General features: G+C 41.4%; 24 pseudogenes; all 24 read left to right on the top strand.

Moving 5' to 3' along the window:
• Window positions 1-51: 51 nt before the first annotated feature.
• Window positions 52-170, top strand: LOC137112065 (5S ribosomal RNA; annotated as a pseudogene).
• Window positions 171-2015: 1845 nt separating this feature from the next.
• Window positions 2016-2134, top strand: LOC137111696 (5S ribosomal RNA; annotated as a pseudogene).
• Window positions 2135-2991: 857 nt separating this feature from the next.
• Window positions 2992-3110, top strand: LOC137112172 (5S ribosomal RNA; annotated as a pseudogene).
• Window positions 3111-3977: 867 nt separating this feature from the next.
• On the top strand, window positions 3978-4096 carry LOC137111758 (5S ribosomal RNA; annotated as a pseudogene).
• An 857-nt stretch (window positions 4097-4953) lies between these two features.
• Window positions 4954-5072, top strand: LOC137112189 (5S ribosomal RNA; annotated as a pseudogene).
• An 868-nt stretch (window positions 5073-5940) lies between these two features.
• On the top strand, window positions 5941-6049 carry LOC137111715 (5S ribosomal RNA; annotated as a pseudogene).
• An 868-nt stretch (window positions 6050-6917) lies between these two features.
• LOC137111490 (5S ribosomal RNA) lies at window positions 6918-7036 on the top strand (annotated as a pseudogene).
• An 868-nt stretch (window positions 7037-7904) lies between these two features.
• LOC137111423 (5S ribosomal RNA) lies at window positions 7905-8023 on the top strand (annotated as a pseudogene).
• An 867-nt stretch (window positions 8024-8890) lies between these two features.
• LOC137112034 (5S ribosomal RNA) lies at window positions 8891-9009 on the top strand (annotated as a pseudogene).
• An 857-nt stretch (window positions 9010-9866) lies between these two features.
• LOC137111458 (5S ribosomal RNA) lies at window positions 9867-9985 on the top strand (annotated as a pseudogene).
• An 865-nt stretch (window positions 9986-10850) lies between these two features.
• On the top strand, window positions 10851-10969 carry LOC137111757 (5S ribosomal RNA; annotated as a pseudogene).
• Window positions 10970-11826: 857 nt separating this feature from the next.
• On the top strand, window positions 11827-11945 carry LOC137111756 (5S ribosomal RNA; annotated as a pseudogene).
• Window positions 11946-12813: 868 nt separating this feature from the next.
• On the top strand, window positions 12814-12922 carry LOC137111714 (5S ribosomal RNA; annotated as a pseudogene).
• An 868-nt stretch (window positions 12923-13790) lies between these two features.
• On the top strand, window positions 13791-13909 carry LOC137111489 (5S ribosomal RNA; annotated as a pseudogene).
• An 857-nt stretch (window positions 13910-14766) lies between these two features.
• On the top strand, window positions 14767-14885 carry LOC137111474 (5S ribosomal RNA; annotated as a pseudogene).
• Window positions 14886-15742: 857 nt separating this feature from the next.
• Window positions 15743-15861, top strand: LOC137111755 (5S ribosomal RNA; annotated as a pseudogene).
• Window positions 15862-17705: 1844 nt separating this feature from the next.
• Window positions 17706-17824, top strand: LOC137111753 (5S ribosomal RNA; annotated as a pseudogene).
• Window positions 17825-18692: 868 nt separating this feature from the next.
• LOC137111595 (5S ribosomal RNA) lies at window positions 18693-18811 on the top strand (annotated as a pseudogene).
• An 868-nt stretch (window positions 18812-19679) lies between these two features.
• LOC137111449 (5S ribosomal RNA) lies at window positions 19680-19798 on the top strand (annotated as a pseudogene).
• Window positions 19799-20655: 857 nt separating this feature from the next.
• Window positions 20656-20774, top strand: LOC137111473 (5S ribosomal RNA; annotated as a pseudogene).
• Window positions 20775-21631: 857 nt separating this feature from the next.
• On the top strand, window positions 21632-21750 carry LOC137111752 (5S ribosomal RNA; annotated as a pseudogene).
• Window positions 21751-22617: 867 nt separating this feature from the next.
• On the top strand, window positions 22618-22736 carry LOC137111750 (5S ribosomal RNA; annotated as a pseudogene).
• An 857-nt stretch (window positions 22737-23593) lies between these two features.
• On the top strand, window positions 23594-23712 carry LOC137112003 (5S ribosomal RNA; annotated as a pseudogene).
• An 868-nt stretch (window positions 23713-24580) lies between these two features.
• LOC137111488 (5S ribosomal RNA) lies at window positions 24581-24699 on the top strand (annotated as a pseudogene).
• Window positions 24700-24721: the final 22 nt, after the last annotated feature.

Below are 24721 nucleotides of genomic sequence, written 5' to 3'. Positions count from 1 at the left end.
TGCATTCTGCTTCTCTAGCGTTTTTAAGAGTTGTTGATGATGTCAAATGCAGCTTACGGCCACACCGCTCTCTAAGCGCCCGATCTCGTCCGATCTCGGCAGCCAAATAGAGCCGGGCCTGGTTAGTACTTGGTAGGAAGACCGCCTGGGAATACCAGGTGTTGTAAGCTTTTTTGCTTGGGTTTACGGGCAGCACAAGCTGGTGTTACTGCCTATTTATTCATAGAAATTGTTCTATATTTTCATCAAATTTTGTTCTTTCATTGCTGTTTTGTTACTTTATTGGTTTGCCAACCATCGTGCTTCATTACTAGTAGACCATGTTACGGTCCTGGCCATATGTGTTGTTTTTATTTTCTTGTTCTTATAGGTGCCCTGCCTGATTGGCTGGATTGGGGGGCAGTACAGGAAGCTGATTGGTCCATCCTACACTTCCTGGAGTTTTAAAAGTACGGTTCCCAACAGCTAGCGAGGCTCTTTCTGGCATCAGCACCTGTTTGCTGTTCTTGGTTTCCAAACCTTATTTAGCATTTTTGAATTGTTAGGTTTTGTGCCGTGGTTTTGTTTATAAATTGTATATTTTGTAAATAGTATTAAATCTGTAGGGGTGGACTGCCATTTTTCTTTTGATTGTTTTCTCTTGTTTTCACATTAGGGAGTTAGGGTTAGCGACTGTCTTTTGGTTTGTTTCTTTCTATCAGGCTAGCTAGCACTTTCTGTGGGAAATGGCTTATTTTGTTTATTATGTTGGCCTTGGTTCGCCCTGAGTTGTAGTGTCATGTTTTGTTTGACACTTTCTTTCGTTTAAAATAAATATCATTCTGTTGGAACATCTCAATCCTGGATTTTGGTTTGGGGATCGGAGAGGGAACATGCAAATTTATCTTTGTATGTTTCACCCTGACCCCCTAGACAGGGGCGTAACAGACCAGTACAGTTATAGTACTTTGTACTTTGCCACATTTATCTTCTTCTTAGCAAGTGTCATGCATTCTGCTTCTCTAGCGTTTTTAAGAGCTGTTGATGATGTCAAATGCATGTTACGGCCACACCGCTCTCTAAGCGTCCGATCTCGGCAGCCAAATTGGGCCGGGCCTGGTTAGTACTTGGTAGGAAGACCGCCTGGGAATACCAGGTGCTGTAAGCTTTTTTGCTTGGGTTTACGGGCAGCACAAGCTGGTGTTACTGCCTATTTATTCATAGAAATTGTTCTATATTTTCATCAAATTTTGTTCTTTCATTGCTGTTTTGTTACTTTATTGGTTTGCCAACCATCGTGCTTCATTACTAGTAGACCATGATACGGTCCTGGCCATATGTGTTGTTTTTATTTTCTTGTTCTTATAGGTGCCCTGCCTGATTGGCCGGATTGGGGGGCAGTACAGGAGGCTGATTGGTCCATCCTACACTTGCTGGAGTTTTAAAAGTACGGTTCCCAACAGCTAGCGAGGCTCTTTCTGGCATCAGCACCTGTTTGCTGTTCTTGGTTTCCAAACCTTATTTAGCATTTTTGAATTGTTAGGTATTGTGCCCTGGTTTTGTTTATAAATTGTATATTTTGTAAATAGTATTAAATCTGTAGGGGTGGACTGCCATTTTTCTTTTGATTGTTTTCTCTTGTTTTCACATTAGGGAGTTAGGGTTAGCGACTGTCTTTTGGTTTGTTTCTTTCTATCAGGCTAGCTAGCACTTTCTGTGGGAAATGGCTTATTTTGTTTATTATGTTGGCCTTGGTTCGCCCTGAGTTGTAGTGTCATGTTTTGTTTGACACTTTCTTTCGTTTAAAATAAATATCATTCTGTTGGAACATCTCAATCCTGGATTTTGGTTTGGGGATCGGAGAGGGAACATGCAAATTTATCTTTGTATGTTTCACCCTGACCCCCTAGACAGGGGCGTAACAGACCAGTACAGTTATAGTACTTTGTACTTTGCCACATTTATCTTCTTCTTAGCAAGTGTCATGCATTCTGCTTCTCTAGCGTTTTTAAGAGCTGTTGATGATGTCAAATGCATGTTACGGCCACACTGCTCTCTAAGCGCCCGATCTCGTCCGATCTCGGCAGCCAAATAGGGCCGGGGCTGGTTAGTACTTCGTAGGAAGACCGCCTGGGAATACCAGGTGCTGTAAGCTTTTTTGCTTGGGTTTACGGGCAGCACAAGCTGGTGTTACTGCCTATTTATTCATAGAAATTGTTCTATATTTTCATCAAATTTTGTTCTTTCATTGCTGTTTTGCTACTTTATTGGTTTGCCAACCAACGTGCTTCATTACTAGTAGACCATGTTACGGTCCTGGCCATATGTGTTGTTTTTATTTTCTTGTTCTTATAGGTGCCCTGCCTGATTGACTGGATTGGGGGGCAGTACAGGAAGCTGATTGGTCCATCCTACACTTCCTGGAGTTTTAAAAGTACGGTTCCCAACAGCTAGCGAGGCTTTTTCTGGCATCAGCACCTGTTTGCTGTTCTTGGTTTCCAAACCTTATTTAGCATTTTTGAATTGTTAGGTTTTGTGCCGTGGTTTTGTTTATAAATTGTATATTTTGTAAATAGTATTAAATCTGTAGGGGTGAACTGCCATTTTCTTTGGACTGTTTTCACATTAGGGAGTTAGGGTTAGCGACTGTCTTTTGGTTTGTTTATTTCTATCAGGCTAGCTAGCACTTTCTGTGGGAAATGGCTTATTTTGTTTATTATGTTGGCCTTGGTTCGCCCTGAGTTGTAGTGTCATGTTTTGTTTGACACTTTCTTTCGTTTAAAATAAATATCATTCTGTTGGAACATCTCGATCCTGGATTTTGGTTTGGGGATCGGAGAGGGAAAATGCTAATTTATCTTTGTATGTTGCACCCTGACCCCCTAGACAGGGGCGTAACAGACCAGTACAGTTATAGTACTTTGTACTTTGACACATTTATCTTCTTCTTAGCAAGTGTCATGCATTCTGCTTCTCTAGCGTTTTTAAGAGCTGTTGATGATGTGAAATGCAGCTTACGGCCACACCGCTCTCTAAGCGCCCGATCTCGTCCGATCTCGGCAGCCAAATTGGGCCGGGCCTGGTTAGTACTTGGTAGGAAGACCGCCTGGGAATACCAGGTGCTGTAAGCTTTTTTGCTTGGGTTTACGGGCAGCACAAGCTGGTGTTACTGCCTATTTATTCATAGAAATTGTTCTATATTTTCATCAAATTTTGTTCTTTCATTGCTGTTTTGCTACTTTATTGGTTTGTCAACCATCGTGCTTCATTACTAATAGACCATGTTACGGTCCTGGCCATATGTGTTGTTTTTATTTTCTTGTTCTTATAGGTGCCCTGCCTGATTGGCCGGATTGGGGGGCAGTACAGGAGGCTGATTGGTCCATCCTACACTTGCTGGAGTTTTAAAAGTACGGTTCCCAACAGCTAGCGAGGCTCTTTCTGGCATCAGCACCTGTTTGCTGTTCTTGGTTTCCAAACCTTATTTAGCATTTTTGAATTGTTAGGTTTTGTGCCGTGGTTTTGTTTATAAATTGTATATTTTGTAAATAGTATTAAATCTGTAGGGGTGAACAGCCATTTTCTTTTGATTGTTTTCTCTTGTTTTCACATTAGGGAGTTAGGGTTAGCGACTGTCTTTTGGTTTGTTTATTTCTATCAGGCTAGCTAGCACTTTCTGTGGGAAATGGCTTATTTTGTTTATTATGTTGGCCTTGGTTCGCCCTGAGTTGTAGTGTCATGTTTTGCTTGACACTTTCTTTCGTTTAAAATAAATACCATTCTGTTGGAACATCTCAATCCTGGATTTTGTTTTCGGGATCGGAGAGGGAACATGCTAATTTATCTTTGTATGTTTCACCCTGACCCCCTAGACAGGGGCGTAACAGACCAGTACAGTTATAGTACTTTGTACTTTGCCACATTTATCTTCTTCTTAGCAAGTGTCATGCATTCTGCTTCTCCAGTGTTTTTAAGAGCTGTTGATGATGTCAAATGCAGCTTACGGCCACACCGCTCTCTAAGCGCCCGATCTCGTCCGATCTCGGCAGCCAAATAGAGCCGGGCCTGGTTAGTACTTGGTAGGAAGACCGCCTGGGAATACCAGGTGCTGTAAGCTTTTTTGCTTGGGTTTACGGGCAGCACAAGCTGGTGTTACTGCCTATTTATTCATAGAAATTGTTCTATATTTCCATCAAATTTTGTTCTTTCATTGCTGTTTTGCTACTTTATTGGTTTGTCAACCATCGTGCTTCATTACTAGTAGACCATGTTACGGTCCTGGCCATATGTGTTGTTTTTATTTTCTCGTTCTTATAGGTGCCCTTCCTGATTGGCCGGATTGAGGGGCAGTACAGGAAGCTGATTGGTCCATCCTACACTTCCTGGAGTTTTAAAAGTACGGTTCCCAACAGCTAGCGAGGCTCTTTCTGGCATCAGCACCTGTTTGCTGTTCTTGGTTTCCAAACCTTATTTAGCATTTTTGAATTGTTAGGTTTTGTGCCGTGGTTTTGTTTATAAATTGTATATTTTGTAAATAGTATTAAATCTGTAGGGGTGAACAGCCATTTTCTTTGGACTGTTTTCACATTAGGGAGTTAGGGTTAGCGACTGTCTTTTGGTTTGTTTATTTCTATCAGGCTAGCTAGCACTTTCTGTGGGAAATGGCTTATTTTGTTTATTATGTTGGCCTTGTTTCGCCCTGAGTTGTAGTGTCATGTTTTGTTTGACACTTTCTTTCGTTTAAAATAAATATCATTTTGTTGGAACATCTCGATCCTGGATTTTGGTTTGGGGATCGGAGAGGGAACATGCAAATTTATCTTTGTATGTTTCACCCTGACCCCCTAGACAGGGGCGTAACAGACCAGTACAGTTATAGTACTTTGTACTTTGCCACATTTATCTTCTTCTTAGCAAGTGTCATGCATTCTGCTTCTCCAGCGTTTTTAAGAGCTGTTGATGATATCAAATGCAGCTTACGGCCACACCGCTCTCTAAGCGCCCGATCTCGTCCGATCTCAGCAGCCAAATAGAGCCGGGCCTGGTTAGTACTTGGTAGGAAGACCGCCTGGGAATACCAGGTGCTGTAAGCTTTTTTGCTTGGGTTTACGGGCAGCACAAGCTGGTGTTACTGCCTATTTATTCATAGAAATTGTTCTATATTTTCATCAAATTTTGTTCTTTCATTGCTGTTTTGCTACTTTATTGGTTTGCCAACCATTGTGCTTCATTACTAGTAGACCATGTTACGGTCCTGGCCATATGTGTTGTTTTTATTTTCTTGTTCTTATAGGTGCCCTGCCTGATTGGCTGGATTGGGGGGCAGTACAGGAAGCTGATTGGTCCATCCTACACTTCCTGGAGTTTTAAAAGTATGGTTCCCAACAGCTAGCGAGGCTCTTTCTGGCATCAGCACCTGTTTGCTGTTCTTGGTTTCCAAACTTTATTTAGCATTTTTGAATTGTTAGGTTTTGTGCCGTGGTTTTGTTTATAAATTGTATATTTTGTAAATAGTATTAAATCTGTAGGGGTGGACTGCCATTTTTCTTTTGATTGTTTTCTCTTGTTTTCACATTAGGGAGTTAGGGTTAGCGACTGTCTTTTGGTTTGTTTCTTTCTATCAGGCTAGCTAGCACTTTCTGTGGGAAATGGCTTATTTTGTTTATTATGTTGGCCTTGGTTCGCCCTGAGTTGTAGTGTCATGTTTTGTTTGACACTTTCTTTCGTTTACAATAAATATCATTCTGTTGGAACATCTCAATCCTGGATTTTGGTTTGGGGATCGGAGAGGGAACATGCAAATTTATCTTTGTATGTTTCACCCTGACCCCCTAGACAGGGGCGTAACAGACCAGTACAGTTATAGTACTTTGTACTTTGCCACATTTATCTTCTTCTTAGCAAGTGTCATGCATTCTGCTTCTCTACCGTTTTTAAGAGCTGTTGATAATGTCAAATGCAGCTTACGGCCACACCGCTCTCTAAGCGTCCGATCTCGGCAGCCAAATAGAGCCGGGCCTGGTTAGTACTTGGTAGGAAGACCGCCTGGGAATACCAGGTGCTGTAAGCTTTTTTGCTTGGGTTTACGGGCAGCTCAAGCTGGTGTTACTGCCTATTTATTCATAGAAATTGTTCTATATTTTCATCAAATTTTGTTCTTTCATTGCTGTTTTGCTACTTTATTGGTTTGTCAACCATCGTGCTTCATTACTAGTAGACCATGTTACGGTCATGGCCATATGTGTTGTTTTTATTTTCTTGTTCTTATAGGTGCCCTGCCTGATTGGCCGGATTTGGGGGAAGTACAGGAAGCTGATTGGTCCATCCTACACTTCCTGGAGTTTTAAAAGTACGGTTCCCAACAGCTAGCGAGGCTCTTTCTGGCAGCAGCACCTGTTTGCTGTTCTTAGTTTCCAAATCTTATTTAGCATTTTTGAATTGTTAGGTTTTGTGCCGTGGTTTTGTTTATAAATTGTATATTTTGTAAATAGTATTAAATCTGTAGGGGTGGACTGCCATTTTTCTTTTGATTGTTTTCTCTTGTTTTCACATTAGGGAGTTAGGGTTAGCAACTATCTTTTGGTTTGTTTATTTCTATCAGGCTAGCTAGCACTTTCTGTGGGAAATGGCTTATTTTGTTTATTATGTTGGCCTTGGTTCGCCCTGAGTTGTAGTGTCATGTTTTGTTTGACACTTTCTTTCGTTTAAAATAAATATCATTCTGTTGGAACATCTCGATTCTGAATTTTGGTTTGGGGATCGGAGAGGGAACATGCTAATTTATCTTTGTATGTTGCACCCTGACCCCCTAGACAGGGGCGTAACAGACCAGTACAGTTATAGTACTTTGTACTTTGCCACATTTATCTTCTTCTTAGCAAGTGTCATGCATTCTGCTTCTCCAGCGTTTTTAAGAGCTGTTGATGATGTCAAATGCAGCTTACGGCCACACCGCTCTCTGAGCGCCCGATCTCGTCCGATCTCAGCAGCCAAATAGGGCCGGGCCTGGTTAGTACTTGGTAGGAAGACCGCCTGGGAATACCAGGTGCTGTAAGCTTTTTTGCTTGGGTTTACGGGCAGCACAAGCTGGTGTTACTGCCTATTTATTCATAGAAATTGTTCTATATTTTCATCAAATTTTGTTCTTTCATTGCTGTTTTGCTACTTTATTGGTTTGTCAACCATCGTGCTTCATTACTAGTAGACCATGTTACGGTCCTGGCCATATGTGTTGTTTTTATTTTCTTGTTCTTATAGGTGCCCTGCCTGATTGGCCGGATTTGGGGGAAGTACAGGAAGCTGATTGGTCCATCCTACACTTCCTGGAGTTTTAAAAGTACGGTTCCCAACAGCTAGCGAGGCTCTTTCTGGCAGCAGCACCTGTTTGCTGTTCTTGGTTTCCAAACCTTATTTAGCATTTTTGAATTGTTAGGTTTTGTGCCGTGGTTTTGTTTATAAATTGTATATTTTGTAAATAGTATTAAATCTGTAGGGGTGGACTGCCATTTTTCTTTTGATTGTTTTCTCTTGTTTTCGCATTAGGGAGTTAGGGTTAGCGACTGTCTTTTGGTTTGTTTCTTTCTATCAGGCTAGCTAGCACTTTCTGTGGGAAATGGCTTATTTTGTTTATTATGTTGGCCTTGGTTCGCCCTGAGTTGTAGTGTCATGTTTTGTTTGACACTTTCTTTCGTTTAAAATAAATATCATTCTGTTGGAACATCTCAATCCTGGATTTTGGTTTGGGGATCGGAGAGGGAACATGCAAATTTATCTTTGTATGTTTCACCCTGACCCCCTAGACAGGGGCGTAACAGACCAGTACAGTTATAGTACTTTGTACTTTGCCACATTTATCTTCTTCTTAGCAAGTGTCATGCATTCTGCTTCTCTAGCGTTTTTAAGAGCTGTTGATGATATCAAATGCATGTTACGGCCACACCGCTCTCTAAGCGCCCGATCTCGTCCGATCTCGGCAGCCAAATAGAGCCGGGCCTGGTTAGTACTTGGTAGGAAGACCGCCTGGGAATACCAGGTGCTGTAAGCTTTTTTGCTTGGGTTTACGGGCAGCTCAAGCTGGTGTTACTGCCTATTTATTCATAGAAATTGTTCTATATTTTCATCAAATTTTGTTCTTTCATTGCTGTTTTGCTACTTTATTGGTTTTTCAACCATCGTGCTTCATTACTAGTAGACCATGTTACGGTCCTGGCCATATGTGTTGTTTTTATTTTCTCGTTCCTATAGGTGCCCTTCCTGATTGGCCGGATTGAGGGGCAGTACAGGAAGCTGATTGGTCCATCCTACACTTCCTGGAGTTTTAAAAGTACGGTTCCCAACAGCTAGCGAGGCTCTTTCTGGCATCAGCACCTGTTTGCTGTTCTTGGTTTCCAAACCTTATTTAGCATTTTTGAATTGTTAGGTTTTGTGCCGTGGTTTTGTTTATAAATTGTATATTTTGTAAATAGTATTAAATCTGTAGGGGTGAACAGCCATTTTCTTTTGATTGTTTTCTCTTGTTTTCCCATTAGGGAGTTAGGGTTAGCGACTGTCTTTTGGTTTGTTTATTTCTATCAGGCTAGCTAGCACTTTCTGTGGGAAATGGCTTATTTTGTTTATTATGTTGGCCTTGGTTCGCCCTGAGTTGTAGTGTCATGTTTTGTTTGACACTTTCTTTCGTTTAAAATAAATATCATTCTGTTGGAACATCTCGATCCTGGATTTTGGTTTGGGGATCGGAGAGGGAACATGCTAATTTATCTTTGTATGTTGCACCCTGACCCCCTGGACAGGGGCGTAACAGACCACTACAGTTATAGTACTTTGTACTTTGCCACATTTATCTTCTTCTTAGCAAGTTTCATGCATTCTGCTTCTCCAACGTTTTTAAGAGCTGTTGATGATGTCAAATGCAGCTTACGGCCACACCGCTCTCTAAGCGCCCGATCTCGTCCGATCTCGGCAGCCAAATAGAGCCGGGCCTGGTTAGTACTTGGTAGGAAGACCGCGTGGGAATACCAGGTGCTGTAAGCTTTTTTGCTTGGGTTTACGGGCAGCACAAGCTGGTGTTACTGCCTATTTATTCACAGAAATTGTTCTATATTTTCATCAAATTGTGTTCTTTCATTGCTGTTTTGCTACTTTATTGGTTTGTCAACCATCGTGCTTCATTACTAGTAGACCATGTTACGGTCCTGGCCATATGTGTTGTTTTTATTTTCTTGTTCTTATAGGTGCCCTGCCTGATTGGCCGGATTGGGGGGCAGTACAGGAAGCTGATTGGTCCATCCTACACTTCCTGGAGTTTTAAAAGTACGGTTCCCAACAGCTAGCGAGGCTCTTTCTGGCAGCAGCACCTGTTTGCTGTTCTTGGTTTCCAAACCTTATTTAGCATTTTTGAATTGTAAGGTTTTGTGCCGTGGTTTTGTTTATAAATTGTATATTTTGTAATTCGTATTAAATCTGTAGGGGTGAACAGCCATTTTCTTTGGACTGTTTTCACATTAGGGAGTTAGGGTTAGCGACTGTCTTTTGGTTTGTTTATTTCTATCAGGCTAGCTAGCACTTTCTGTGGGAAATGGCTTATTTTGTTTATTATGTTGGCCTTGGTTCGCCCTGAGTTGTAGTGTCATGTTTTGTTTGACACTTTCTTTCGTTTAAAATAAATATCATTCTGTTGGAACATCTCGATACTGGATTTTGGTTTGGGGATCGGAGAGGGAACATGCTAATTTATCTTTGTATGTTGCACCCTGACCCCCTGGACAGGGGCGTAACAAACCAGTACAGTTATAGTACTTTGTACTTTGCCACATTTATCTTCTTCTTAGCAAGTGTCATGCATTCTGCTTCTCCAGCGTTTTTAAGAGCTGTTGATGATGTGAAATGCAGCTTACGGCCAAACAGCTCTCTAAGCCCCCGATCTCGTCCGATCTCGGCAGCCAAATAGAGCCGGGCCTGGTTAGTACTTGGTAGGAAGACCGCCTGGGAATACCAGGTGCTGTAAGCTTTTTTGCTTGGGTTTACGGGCAGCACAAGCTGGTGTTACTGCCTATTTATTCATAGAAATTGTTCTATATTTTCATCAAATTTTGTTCTTTCATTGCTGTTTTGCTACTTTATTGGTTTTTCAACCATCGTGCTTCATTACTAGTAGACCATGTTACGGTCCTGGCCATATGTGTTGTTTTTATTTTCTCGTTCTTATAGGTGCCCTTCCTGATTGGCCGGATTGATGGGCAGTACAGGAAGCTGATTGATCCATCCTACACTTCCTGGAGTTTTAAAAGTACGGTTCCCAACAGCTAGCGAGGCTCTTTCTGGCATCAGCACCTGTTTGCTGTTCTTGGTTTCCAAACCTTATTTAGCATTTTTGAATTGTTAGGTTTTGTGCCGTGGTTTTGTTTATAAATTGTATATTTCGTAAATAGTATTAAATCTGTAGGGGTGAACAGCCATTTTCTTTTGATTGTTTTCTCTTGTTTTCACATTAGGGAGTTAGGGTTAGCGACTGTCTTTTGGTTTGTTTATTTCTATCAGGCTAGCTAGCACTTTCTGTGGGAAATGGCTTATTTTGTTTATTATGTTGGCCTTGGTTCGCCCTGAGTTGTAGTGTCATGTTTTGTTTGACACTTTTTCGTTTAAAATAAATATCATTCTGTTGGAACATCTCGATCCTGGATTTTGGTTTGGGAATCGGAGAGGGAACATGCTAATTTATCTTTGTATGTTGCACCCTGAGCCCCTAGACAGGGGCGTAACAGACCAGTACAGTTATAGTACTTTGTACTTTGCCACATTTATCTTCTTCTTAGCAAGTGTCATGCATTCTGCTTCTCCAGCGTTTTTAAGAGCTGTTGATGATGTCAAATGCAGCTTACGGCCACACCGCTCTCTAAGCGCCCGATCTCGTCCGATCTCGGCAGCCAAATAGAGCCGGGCCTGGTTAGTACTTGGTAGGAAGACCGCCTGGGAATACCAGGTGCTGTAAGCTTTTTTGCTTGGGTTTACGGGCAGCACAAGCTGGTGTTACTGCCTATTTATTCATAGAAATTGTTCTATATTTCCATCAAATTTTGTTCTTTCATTGCTGTTTTGCTACTTTATTGGTTTGTCAACCATCGTGCTTCATTACTAGTAGACCATGTTACGGTCCTGGCCATATGTGTTGTTTTTATTTTCTCGTTCTTATAGGTGCCCTTCCTGATTGGCCGGATTGAGGGGCAGTACAGGAAGCTGATTGGTCCATCCTACACTTCCTGGAGTTTTAAAAGTACGGTTCCCAACAGCTAGCGAGGCTCTTTCTGGCATCAGCACCTGTTTGCTGTTCTTGGTTTCCAAACCTTATTTAGCATTTTTGAATTGTTAGGTTTTGTGCCGTGGTTTTGTTTATAAATTGTATATTTTGTAATTCGTATTAAATCTGTAGGGGTGAACAGCCATTTTCTTTGTACTGTTTTCACATTAGGGAGTTAGGGTTAGCGACTGTCTTTTGGTTTGTTTATTTCTATCAGGCTAGCTAGCACTTTCTGTGGGAAATGGCTTATTTTGTTTATTATGTTGGCCTTGGTTCGCCCTGAGTTGTAGTGTCATGTTTTGTTTGACACTTTCTTTCGTTTAAAATAAATATCATTTTGTTGGAACATCTCGATCCTGGATTTTGGTTTGGGGATCGGAGAGGGAACATGCAAATTTATCTTTGTATGTTTCACCCTGACCCCCTAGACAGGGGCGTAACAGACCAGTACAGTTATAGTACTTTGTACTTTGCCACATTTATCTTCTTCTTAGCAAGTGTCATGCATTCTGCTTCTCCAGCGTTTTTAAGAGCTGTTGATGATATCAAATGCAGCTTACGGCCACACCGCTCTCTAAGCGCCCGATCTCGTCCGATCTCGGCAGCCAAATAGAGCCGGGCCTGGTTAGTACTTGGTAGGAAGACCGCCTGGGAATACCAGGTGCTGTAAGCTTTTTTGCTTGGGTTTACGGGCAGCACAAGCTGGTGTTACTGCCTATTTATTCATAGAAATTGTTCTATATTTTCATCAAATTTTGTTCTTTCATTGCTGTTTTGCTACTTTATTGGTTTGCCAACCATTGTGCTTCATTACTAGTAGACCATGTTACGGTCCTGGCCATATGTGTTGTTTTTATTTTCTTGTTCTTATAGGTGCCCTGCCTGATTGGCTGGATTGGGGGGCAGTACAGGAAGCTGATTGGTCCATCCTACACTTCCTGGAGTTTTAAAAGTATGGTTCCCAACAGCTAGCGAGGCTCTTTCTGGCATCAGCACCTGTTTGCTGTTCTTGGTTTCCAAACTTTATTTAGCATTTTTGAATTGTTAGGTTTTGTGCCGTGGTTTTGTTTATAAATTGTATATTTTGTAAATAGTATTAAATCTGTAGGGGTGGACTGCCATTTTTCTTTTGATTGTTTTCTCTTGTTTTCACATTAGGGAGTTAGGGTTAGCGACTGTCTTTTGGTTTGTTTCTTTCTATCAGGCTAGCTAGCACTTTCTGTGGGAAATGGCTTATTTTGTTTATTATGTTGGCCTTGGATCGCCCTGAGTTGTAGTGTCATGTTTTGTTTGACACTTTCTTTCGTTTAAAATAAATATCATTCTGTTGGAACATATCAATCCTGGATTTTGGTTTGGGGATCGGAGAGGGAACATGCAAATTTATCTTTGTATGTTTCACCCTGACCCCCTAGACAGGGGCGTAACAGACCAGTACAGTTATAGTACTTTGTACTTTGCCACATTTATCTTCTTCTTAGCAAGTGTCATGCATTCTGCTTCTCTACCGTTTTTAAGAGCTGTTGATAATGTCAAATGCAGCTTACGGCCACACCGCTCTCTAAGCGTCCGATCTCGGCAGCCAAATAGAGCCGGGCCTGGTTAGTACTTGGTAGGAAGACCGCCTGGGAATACCAGGTGCTGTAAGCTTTTTTGCTTGGGTTTACGGGCAGCTCAAGCTGGTGTTACTGCCTATTTATTCATAGAAATTGTTCTATATTTTCATCAAATTTTGTTCTTTCATTGCTGTTTTGCTACTTTATTGGTTTGTCAACCATCGTGCTTCATTACTAGTAGACCATGTTACGGTCATGGCCATATGTGTTGTTTTTATTTTCTTGTTCTTATAGGTGCCCTGCCTGATTGGCCGGATTTGGGGGAAGTACAGGAAGCTGATTGGTCCATCCTACACTTCCTGGAGTTTTAAAAGTACGGTTCCCAACAGCTAGCGAGGCTCTTTCTGGCAGCAGCACCTGTTTGCTGTTCTTAGTTTCCAAATCTTATTTAGCATTTTTGAATTGTTAGGTTTTGTGCCGTGGTTTTGTTTATAAATTGTATATTTTGTAAATAGTATTAAATCTGTAGGGGTGGACTGCCATTTTTCTTTTGATTGTTTTCTCTTGTTTTCACATTAGGGAGTTAGGGTTAGCGACTATCTTTTGGTTTGTTTATTTCTATCAGGCTAGCTAGCACTTTCTGTGGGAAATGGCTTATTTTGTTTATTATGTTGGCCTTGGTTCGCCCTGAGTTGTAGTGTCATGTTTTGTTTGACACTTTCTTTCGTTTAAAATAAATATCATTCTGTTGGAACATCTCGATTCTGAATTTTGGTTTGGGGATCGGAGAGGGAACATGCTAATTTATCTTTGTATGTTGCACCCTGACCCCCTAGACAGGGGCGTAACAGACCAGTACAGTTATAGTACTTTGTACTTTGCCACATTTATCTTCTTCTTAGCAAGTGTCATGCATTCTGCTTCTCCAGCGTTTTTAAGAGCTGTTGATGATGTCAAATGCAGCTTACGGCCACACCGCTCTCTGAGCGCCCGATCTCGTCCGATCTCAGCAGCCAAATAGGGCCGGGCCTGGTTAGTACTTGGTAGGAAGACCGCCTGGGAATACCAGGTGCTGTAAGCTTTTTTGCTTGGGTTTACGGGCAGTACAAGCTGGTGTTACTGCCTATTTATTCATAGAAATTGTTCTATATTTTCATCAAATTTTGTTCTTTCATTGCTGTTTTGCTACTTTATTGGTTTGTCAACCATCGTGCTTCATTACTAGTAGACCATGTTACGGTCCTGGCCATATGTGTTGTTTTTATTTTCTTGTTCTTATAGGTGCCCTGCCTGATTGGCCGGATTTGGGGGAAGTACAGGAAGCTGATTGGTCCATCCTACACTTCCTGGAGTTTTAAAAGTACGGTTCCCAACAGCTAGCGAGGCTCTTTCTGGCAGCAGCACCTGTTTGCTGTTCTTGGTTTCCAAACCTTATTTAGCATTTTTGAATTGTTAGGTTTTGTGCCGTGGTTTTTTTTATAAATTGTATATTTTGTAAATAGTATTAAATCTGTAGGGGTGAACTGCCATTTTCTTTGGACTGTTTTCACATTAGGGAGTTAGGGTTAGCGACTGTCTTTTGGTTTGTTTCTTTCTATCAGGCTAGCTAGCACTTTCTGTGGGAAATGGCTTATTTTGTTTATTATGTTGGCCTTGGTTCGCCCTGAGTTGTAGTGTCATGTTTTGTTTGACACTTTCTTTCGTTTAAAATAAATATCATTCTGTTGGAACATGTCGATCCTGGATTTTGGTTTGGGGATCGGAGAGGGAACATGCAAATTTATCTTTGTATGTTTCACCCTGACCCCCTAGACAGGGGCGTAACAGACCAGTACAGTTATAGTACTTTGTACTTTGCCACATTTATCTTCTTCTTAGCAAGTGTCATGCATTCTGCTTCTCTAGCGTTTTTAAGAGCTGTTGATGATGTCAAATGCATGTTACGGCCACACCGCTCTCTAAGCGCCCGATCTCGTCCGATCTCGGCAGCCAAATAGGGCCGGGCCTGGTTAGTACTTGGTAGGAAGACCGCCTGGGAATACCAGGTGCTGTAAGCTTTTTTGCTTGGGTTTACGGGCAGCTCAAGCTGGTGTTACTGCCTATTTATTCATAGAAATTGTTCTATATTTTCATCAAATTTTGTTCTTTCATTGCTGTTTTGCTACTTTATTGGTTTGTCAACCATCGTGCTTCATTACTAGTAGACCATGTTACGGTCCTGGCCATATGTGTTGTTTTTATTTTCTTGTTCTTATAGGTGCCCTGCCTGATTGGCCGGATTTGGGGGAAGTACAGGATGCTGATTGGTCCATCCTACACTTCCTGGAGTTTTAAATGTACGGTTCCCAACAGCTAGCGAGGCTCTTTCTGGCAGCAGCACCTGTTTGCTGTTCTTGGTTTCCAAATATTATTTAGCATTTTTGAATTGTTAGGTTTTGTGCCGTGGTTTTGTTTATAAATTGTATATTTTGTAAATAGTATTAAATCTGTAGGGGTGAACTGCCATTTTCTTTGGACTGTTTTCACATTAGGGAGTTAGGGTTAGCGACTGTCTTTTGGTTTGTTTCTTTCTATCAGCCTAGCTAGCACTTTCTGTGGGAAATGGCTTATTTTGTTTATTATGTTGGCCTTGGTTCGCCCTGAGTTGTAGTGTCATGTTTTGTTTGACACTTTCTTTCGTTTAAAATAAATATCATTCTGTTGGAACATCTCGATCCTGGATTTTGGTTTGGGGATCGGAGAGGGAACATGCTAATTTATCTTTGTATGTTGCACCCTGACCCCCTAGAAAGGGGCGTAACAGACCAGTACAGTTATAGTACTTTGTACTTTGCCACATTTATCTTCTTCTTAGCAAGTGTCATGCATTCTGCTTCTCCAGCGTTTTTAAGAGCTGTTGATGATATCAAATGCAGCTTACGGCCACACCGCTCTCTAAGCGCCCGATCTCGTCCGATCTCGGCAGCCAAATAGAGCCGGGCCTGGTTAGTACTTGGTAGGAAGACCGCCTGGGAATACCAGGTGCTGTAAGCTTTTTTGCTTGGGTTTACGGGCAGCACAAGCTGGTGTTACTGCCTATTTATTCATAGAAATTGTTCTATATTTTCATCAAATTTTGTTCTTTCATTGCTGTTTTGCTACTTTATTGGTTTGCCAACCATCGTGCTTCATTACTAGTAGACCATGTTACGGTCCTGGCCATATGTGTTGTTTTTATTTTCTTGTTCTTATAGGTGCCCTTCCTGATTGGCTGGATTGGGGGGCAGTACAGGAAGCTGATTGGTCCATCCTACACTTCCTGGAGTTTTAAAAGTATGGTTCCCAACAGCTAGCGAGGCTCTTTCTGGCATCAGCACCTGTTTGCTGTTCTTGGTTTCCAAACCTTATTTAGCATTTTTGAATTGTTAGGTTTTGTGCCGTGGTTTTGTTTATAAATTGTATATTTTGTAAATAGTATTAAATCTGTAGGGGTGGACTGCCATTTTTCTTTTGATTGTTTTCTCTTGTTTTCACATTAGGGAGTTAGGGTTAGCGACTGTCTTTTGGTTTGTTTCTTTCTATCAGGCTAGCTAGCACTTTCTGTGGGAAATGGCTTATTTTGTTTATTATGTTGGCCTTGGTTCGCCCTGAGTTGTAGTGTCATGTTTTGTTTGACACTTTCTTTCGTTTAAAATAAATATCATTCTGTTGGAACATCTCAATCCTGGATTTTGGTTTGGGGATCGGAGAGGGAACATGCAAATTTATCTTTGTATGTTTCACCCTGACCCCCTAGACAGGGGCGTAACAGACCAGTACAGTTATAGTACTTTGTACTTTGCCACATTTATCTTCTTCTTAGCAAGTGTCATGCATTCTGCTTCTCCAGCGTTTTTAAGAGCTGTTGATGATGTCAAATGCATGTTACGGCCACACCGCTCTCTAAGCGTCCGATCTTGGCAGCCAAATAGGGCCGGGCCTGGTTAGTACTTGGTAGGAAGACCACCTGGGAATACCAGGTGCTGTAAGCTTTTTTGCTTGGGTTTACGGGCAGCTCAAGCTGGTGTTACTGCCTATTTATTCATAGAAATTGTTCTATATTTTCATCAAATTTTGTTCTTTCATTGCTGTTTTGCTACTTTATTGGTTTGTCAACCATCGTGCTTCATTACTAGTAGACCATGTTACGGTCCTGGCCATATGTGTTGTTTTTATTTTCTTGTTCTTATAGGTGCCCTGCCTGATTGGCCGGATTTGGGGGAAGTACAGGAAGCTGATTGGTCCATCCTACACTTCCTGGAGTTTTAAAAGTACGGTTCCCAACAGCTAGCGAGGCTCTTTCTGGCAGCAGCACCTGTTTGCTGTTCTTGGTTTCCAAATCTTATTTAACATTTTTGAATTGTTAGGTTTTGTGCCGTGGTTTTGTTTATAAATTGTATATTTTGTAAATAGTATTAAATCTGTAGGGGTGGACTGCCATTTTCTTTTGATTGTTTTCTCTTGTTTTCACATTAGGGAGTTAGGGTTAGCGACTATCTTTTGGTTTGTTTATTTCTATCAGGCTAGCTAGCACTTTCTGTGGGAAATGGCTTATTTTGTTTATTATGTTGGCCTTGGTTCGCCCTGAGTTGTAGTGTCATGTTTTGTTTGACACTTTCTTTCGTTTAAAATAAATATCATTCTGTTGGAACATCTCAATCCTGGATTTTGGTTTGAGGATCGGAGAGGGAACATGCAAATTTATCTTTGTATGTTTCACCCTGACCCCCTAGACAGGGGCGTAACAGACCAGTACAGTTATAGTACTTTGTACTTTGCCACATTTATCTTCTTCTTAGCAAGTGTCATGCATTCTGCTTCTCTAGCGTTTTTAAGAGCTGTTGATAATGTCAAATGCAGCTTACGGCCACACCGCTCTCTAAGCGCCCGATCTCGTCCGATCTCGGCAGCCAAATAGAGCCGGGCCTGGTTAGTACTTGGTAGGAAGACCGCCTGGGAATACCAGGTGCTGTAAGCTTTTTTGCTTGGGTTTACGGGCAGCTCAAGCTGGTGTTACTGCCTATTTATTCATAGAAATTGTTCTATATTTTCATCAAATTTTGTTCTTTCATTGCTGTTTTGCTACTTTATTGGTTTGTCAACCATCGTGCTTCATTACTAGTAGACCATGTTACGGTCATGGCCATATGTGTTGTTTTTATTTTCTTGTTCTTATAGGTGCCCTGCCTGATTGGCCGGATTTGGGGGAAGTACAGGAAGCTGATTGGTCCATCCTACACTTCCTGGAGTTTTAAAAGTACGGTTCCCAACAGCTAGCGAGGCTCTTTCTGGCAGCAGCACCTGTTTGCTGTTCTTAGTTTCCAAATCTTATTTAGCATTTTTGAATTGTTAGGTTTTGTGCCGTGGTTTTGTTTATAAATTGTATATTTTGTAAATAGTATTAAATCTGTAGGGGTGGACTGCCATTTTTCTTTTGATTGTTTTCTCTTGTTTTCACATTAGGGAGTTAGGGTTAGCGACTATCTTTTGGTTTGTTTATTTCTATCAGGCTAGCTAGCACTTTCTGTGGGAAATGGCTTATTTTGTTTATTATGTTGGCCTTGGTTCGCCCTGAGTTGTAGTGTCATGTTTTGTTTGACACTTTCTTTCGTTTAAAATAAATATCATTCTGTTGGAACATCTCGATTCTGGATTTTGGTTTGGGGATCGGAGAGGGAACATGCTAATTTATCTTTGTATGTTGCACCCTGACCCCCTAGACAGGGGCGTAACAGACCAGTACAGTTATAGTACTTTGTACTTTGCCACATTTATCTTCTTCTTAGCAAGTGTCATGCATTCTGCTTCTCCAGCGTTTTTAAGAGCTGTTGATGATGTCAAATGCAGCTTACGGCCACACCGCTCTCTGAGAGCCCGATCTCGTCCGATCTCAGCAGCCAAATAGGGCCGGGCCTGGTTAGTACTTGGTAGGAAGACCGCCTGGGAATACCAGGTGCTGTAAGCTTTTTTGCTTGGGTTTACGGGCAGCACAAGCTGGTGTTACTGCCTATTTATTCATAGAAATTGTTCTATATTTTCATCAAATTTTGTTCTTTCATTGCTGTTTTGCTACTTTATTGGTTTGTCAACCATCGTGCTTCATTACTAGTAGACCATGTTACGGTCCTGGCCATATGTGATGTTTTTATTTTCTTGTTCTTATAGGTGCCCTGCCTGATTGGCCGGATTTGGGGGAAGTACAGGAAGCTGATTGGTCCATCCTACACTTCCTGGAGTTTTAAAAGTACGGTTCCCAACAGCTAGCGAGGCTCTTTCTGGCAGCAGCACCTGTTTGCTGTTCTTGGTTTCCAAACCTTATTTAGCATTTTTGAATTGTTAGGTTTTGTGCCGTGGTTTTGTTTATAAATTGTATATTTTGTAAATAGTATTAAATCTGTAGGGGTGGACTGCCATTTTTCTTTTGATTGTTTTCTCTTGTTTTCACATTAGGGAGTTAGGGTTAGCGACTATCTTTTGGTTTGTTTATTTCTATCAGGCTAGCTAGCACTTTCTGTGGGAAATGGCTTATTTTGTTTATTATGTTGGCCTTGGTTCGCCCTGAGTTGTAGTGTCATGTTTTGTTTGACACTTTCTTTCGTTTAAAATAAATATCATTCTGTTGGAACATCTCGATTCTGGATTTTGGTTTGGGGATCGGAGAGGGAACATGCTAATTTATCTTTGTATGTTGCACCCTGACCCCCTAGACAGGGGCGTAACAGACCAGTACAGTTATAGTACTTTGTACTTTGCCACATTTATCTTCTTCTTAGCAAGTGTCATGCATTCTGCTTCTCTAGCGTTTTTAAGAGCTGTTGATGATATCAAATGCATGTTACGGCCACACCGCTCTCTAAGCGCCCGATCTCGTCCGATCTCGGCAGTCAAATAGGGCCGGGCCTGGTTAGTACTTGGTAGGAAGACCGCCTGGGAATACCAGGTGCTGTAAGCTTTTTTGCTTGGGTTTACGGGCAGCTCAAGCTGGTGTTACTGCCTATTTATTCATAGAAATTGTTCTATATTTTCATCAAATTTTGTTCTTTCATTGCTGTTTTGCTACTTTATTGGTTTGCCAACCATCGTGCTTCATTACTAGTAGACCATGTTACGGTCCTGGCCATATGTGTTGTTTTTATTTTCTTGTTCTTATAGGTGCCCTGCCTGATTGGCCGGATTGGGGGGCAGTACAGGAAGCTGATTGGTCCATCCTACACTTCCTGGAGTTTTAAAAGTACGGTTCCCAACAGCTAGCGAGGCTCTTTCTGGCATCAGCACCTGTTTGCTGTTCTTGGTTTCCAAACCTTATTTAGCATTTTTGAATTGTTAGGTTTTGTGCCGTGGTTTTGTTTATAAATTGTATATTTTGTAAATAGTATTAAATCTGTAGGGGTGAACTGCCATTTTCTTTGGACTGTTTTCACATTAGGGAGTTAGGGTTAGCGACTGTCTTTTGGTTTGTTTATTTCTATCAGGCTAGCTTGCACTTTCTGTGGGAAATGGCTTATTTTGTTTATTATGTTGGCCTTGGTTCGCCCTGAGTTGTAGTGTCATGTTTTGTTTGACACTTTCTTTCGTTTAAAATAAATATCATTCTGTTGGAACATCTCGATCCTGGATTTTGGTTTGGGGATCGGAGAGGGAACATGCTAATTTATCTTTGTATGTTGCACCCTGACCCCCTAGAAAGGGGCGTAACAGACCAGTACAGTTATAGTACTTTGTACTTTGACACATTTATCTTCTTCTTAGCAAGTGTCATGCATTCTGCTTCTCCAGCGTTTTTAAGAGCTGTTGATGATATCAAATGCATGTTACGGCCACACCGCTCTCTAAGCGCCCGATCTCGTCCGATCTCGGCAGCCAAATAGGGCCGGGCCTGGTTAGTACTTGGTAGGAAGACCGCCTGGGAATACCAGGTGCTGTAAGCTTTTTTGCTTGGGTTTACGGGCAGCTCAAGCTGGTGTTACTGCCTATTTATTCATAGAAATTGTTCTATATTTTCATCAAATTTTGTTCTTTCATTGCTGTTTTGCTACTTTATTGGTTTGTCAACCATCGTGCTTCATTACTAGTAGACCATGTTACGGTCCTGGCCATATGTGTTGTTTTTATTTTCTTGTTCTTATAGGTGCCCTGCCTGATTGGCCGGATTTGGGGGAAGTACAGGATGCTGATTGGTCCATCCTACACTTCCTGGAGTTTTAAATGTACGGTTCCCAACAGCTAGCGAGGCTCTCTCTGGCAGCAGCACCTGTTTGCTGTTCTTGGTTTCCAAATATTATTTAGCATTTTTGAATTGTTAGGTTTTGTGCCGTGGTTTTGTTTATAAATTGTATATTTTGTAAATAGTATTAAATCTGTAGGGGTGAACTGCCATTTTCTTTGGACTGTTTTCACATTAGGGAGTTAGGGTTAGCGACTGTCTTTTGGTTTGTTTCTTTCTATCAGCCTAGCTAGCACTTTCTGTGGGAAATGGCTTATTTTGTTTATTATGTTGGCCTTGGTTCGCCCTGAGTTGTAGTGTCATGTTTTGTTTGACACTTTCTTTCGTTTAAAATAAATATCATTCTGTTGGAACATCTCGATCCTGGATTTTGGTTTGGGGATCGGAGAGGGAACATGCTAATTTATCTTTGTATGTTGCACCCTGACCCCCTAGAAAGGGGCGTAACAGACCAGTACAGTTATAGTACTTTGTACTTTGCCACATTTATCTTCTTCTTAGCAAGTGTCATGCATTCTGCTTCTCCAGCGTTTTTAAGAGCTGTTGATGATATCAAATGCAGCTTACGGCCACACCGCTCTCTAAGCGCCCGATCTCGTCCGATCTCGGCAGCCAAATAGAGCCGGGCCTGGTTAGTACTTGGTAGGAAGACCGCCTGGGAATACCAGGTGCTGTAAGCTTTTTTGCTTGGGTTTACGGGCAGCACAAGCTGGTGTTACTGCCTATTTATTCATAGAAATTGTTCTATATTTTCATCAAATTTTGTTCTTTCATTGCTGTTTTGCTACTTTATTGGTTTGTCAACCATCGTGCTTCATTACTAGTAGACCATGTTACGGTCCTGGCCATATGTGTTGTTTTTATTTTCTTGTTCTTATAGGTGCCCTGCCTGATTGGCCGGATTTGGGGGAAGTACAGGAAGCTGATTGGTCCATCCTACACTTCCTGGAGTTTTAAAAGTACGGTTCCCAACAGCTAGCGAGGCTCTTTCTGGCAGCAGCACCTGTTTGCTGTTCTTGGTTTCCAAATCTTATTTAACATTTTTGAATTGTTAGGTTTTGTGCCGTGGTTTTGTTTATAAATTGTATATTTTGTAAATAGTATTAAATCTGTAGGGGTGGACTGCCATTTTCTTTTGATTGTTTTCTCTTGTTTTCACATTAGGGAGTTAGGGTTAGCGACTATCTTTTGGTTTGTTTATTTCTATCAGGCTAGCTAGCACTTTCTGTGGGAAATGGCTTATTTTGTTTATTATGTTGGCCTTGGTTCGCCCTGAGTTGTAGTGTCATGTTTTGTTTGACACTTTCTTTCGTTTAAAATAAATATCATTCTGTTGGAACATCTCAATCCTGGATTTTGGTTTGAGGATCGGAGAGGGAACATGCAAATTTATCTTTGTATGTTTCACCCTGACCCCCTAGACAGGGGCGTAACAGACCAGTACAGTTATAGTACTTTGTACTTTGCCACATTTATCTTCTTCTTAGCAAGTGTCATGCATTCTGCTTCTCTAGCGTTTTTAAGAGCTGTTGATAATGTCAAATGCAGCTTACGGCCACACCGCTCTCTAAGCGCCCGATCTCGTCCGATCTCGGCAGCCAAATAGAGCCGGGCCTGGTTAGTACTTGGTAGGAAGACCGCCTGGGAATACCAGGTGCTGTAAGCTTTTTTGCTTGGGTTTACGGGCAGCTCAAGCTGGTGTTACTGCCTATTTATTCATAGAAATTGTTCTATATTTTCATCAAATTTTGTTCTTTCATTGCTGTTTTGCTACTTTATTGGTTTGTCAACCATCGTGCTTCATTACTAGTAGACCATGTTACGGTCATGGCCATATGTGTTGTTTTTATTTTCTTGTTCTTATAGGTGCCCTGCCTGATTGGCCGGATTTGGGGGAAGTACAGGAAGCTGATTGGTCCATCCTACACTTCCTGGAGTTTTAAAAGTACGGTTCCCAACAGCTAGCGAGGCTCTTTCTGGCAGCAGCACCTGTTTGCTGTTCTTAGTTTCCAAATCTTATTTAGCATTTTTGAATTGTTAGGTTTTGTGCCGTGGTTTTGTTTATAAATTGTATATTTTGTAAATAGTATTAAATCTGTAGGGGTGAACTGCCATTTTCTTTGGACTGTTTTCACATTAGGGAGTTAGGGTTAGCGACTGTCTTTTGGTTTGTTTCTTTCTATCAGGCTAGCTAGCACTTTCTGTGGGAAATGGCTTATTTTGTTTATTATGTTGGCCTTGGTTCGCCCTGAGTTGTAGTGTCATGTTTTGTTTGACACTTTCTTTCGTTTAAAATAAATATCATTCTGTTGGAACATGTCGATCCTGGATTTTGGTTTGGGGATCGGAGAGGGAACATGCAAATTTATCTTTGTATGTTTCACCCTGACCCCCTAGACAGGGGCGTAACAGACCAGTACAGTTATAGTACTTTGTACTTTGCCACATTTATCTTCTTCTTAGCAAGTGTCATGCATTCTGCTTCTCCAGCGTTTTTAAGAGCTGTTGATGATGTCAAATGCAGCTTACGGCCACACCGCTCTTTAAGCGCCCGATCTCGTCCGATCTCGGCAGCCAAATAGGGCCGGGCCTGGTTAGTACTTGGTAGGAAGACCGCCTGGGAATACCAGGTGCTGTAAGCTTTTTTGCTTGGGTTTACGGGCAGCTCAAGCTGGTGTTACTGCCTATTTATTCATAGAAATTGTTCTATATTTTCATCAAATTTTGTTCTTTCATTGCTGTTTTGCTACTTTATTGGTTTGTCAACCATCGTGCGTCATTACTAGTAGACCATGTTACGGTCCTGGCCATATGTGTTGTTTTTATTTTCTTGTTCTTATAGGTGCCCTGCCTGATTGGCCGGATTTGGGGGAAGTACAGGAAGCTGATTGGTCCATCCTACACTTCCTGGAGTTTTAAAAGTACGGTTCCCAACAGCTAGCGAGGCTCTTTCTGGCAGCAGCACCTGTTTGCTGTTCTTGGTTTCCAAATCTTATTTAGCATTTTTGAATTGTTAGGTTTTGTGCCGTGGTTTTGTTTATAAATTGTATATTTTGTAAATAGTATTAAATCTGTAGGGGTGGACTGCCATTTTTCTTTTGATTGTTTTCTCTTGTTTTCACATTAGGGAGTTAGGGTTAGCGACTATCTTTTGGTTTGTTTATTTCTATCAGGCTAGCTAGCACTTTCTGTGGGAAATGGCTTATTTTGTTTATTATGTTGGCCTTGGTTCGCCCTGAGTTGTAGTGTCATGTTTTGTTTGACACTTTCTTTCGTTTAAAATAAATATCATTCTGTTGGAACATCTCGATTCTGGATTTTGGTTTGGGGATCGGAGAGGGAACATGCTAATTTATCTTTGTATGTTGCACCCTGACCCCCTAGACAGGGGCGTAACAGACCAGTACAGTTATAGTACTTTGTACTTTGCCACATTTATCTTCTTCTTAGCAAGTGTCATGCATTCTGCTTCTCCAGCGTTTTTAAGAGCTGTTGATGATGTCAAATGCAGCTTACGGCCACACCGCTCTCTGAGCGCCCGATCTCGTCCGATCTCAGCAGCCAAATAGGGCCGGGCCTGGTTAGTACTTGGTAGGAAGACCGCCTGGGAATACCAGGTGCTGTAAGCTTTTTTGCTTGGGTTTACGGGCA

Source organism: Channa argus, unplaced genomic scaffold (genome assembly GCF_033026475.1).
Source record: "Channa argus isolate prfri unplaced genomic scaffold, Channa argus male v1.0 Contig011, whole genome shotgun sequence".
Classification (NCBI taxonomy): domain Eukaryota; kingdom Metazoa; phylum Chordata; class Actinopteri; order Anabantiformes; family Channidae; genus Channa; species Channa argus.
This window is presented reverse-complemented; position numbering and strand designations above follow the sequence as displayed.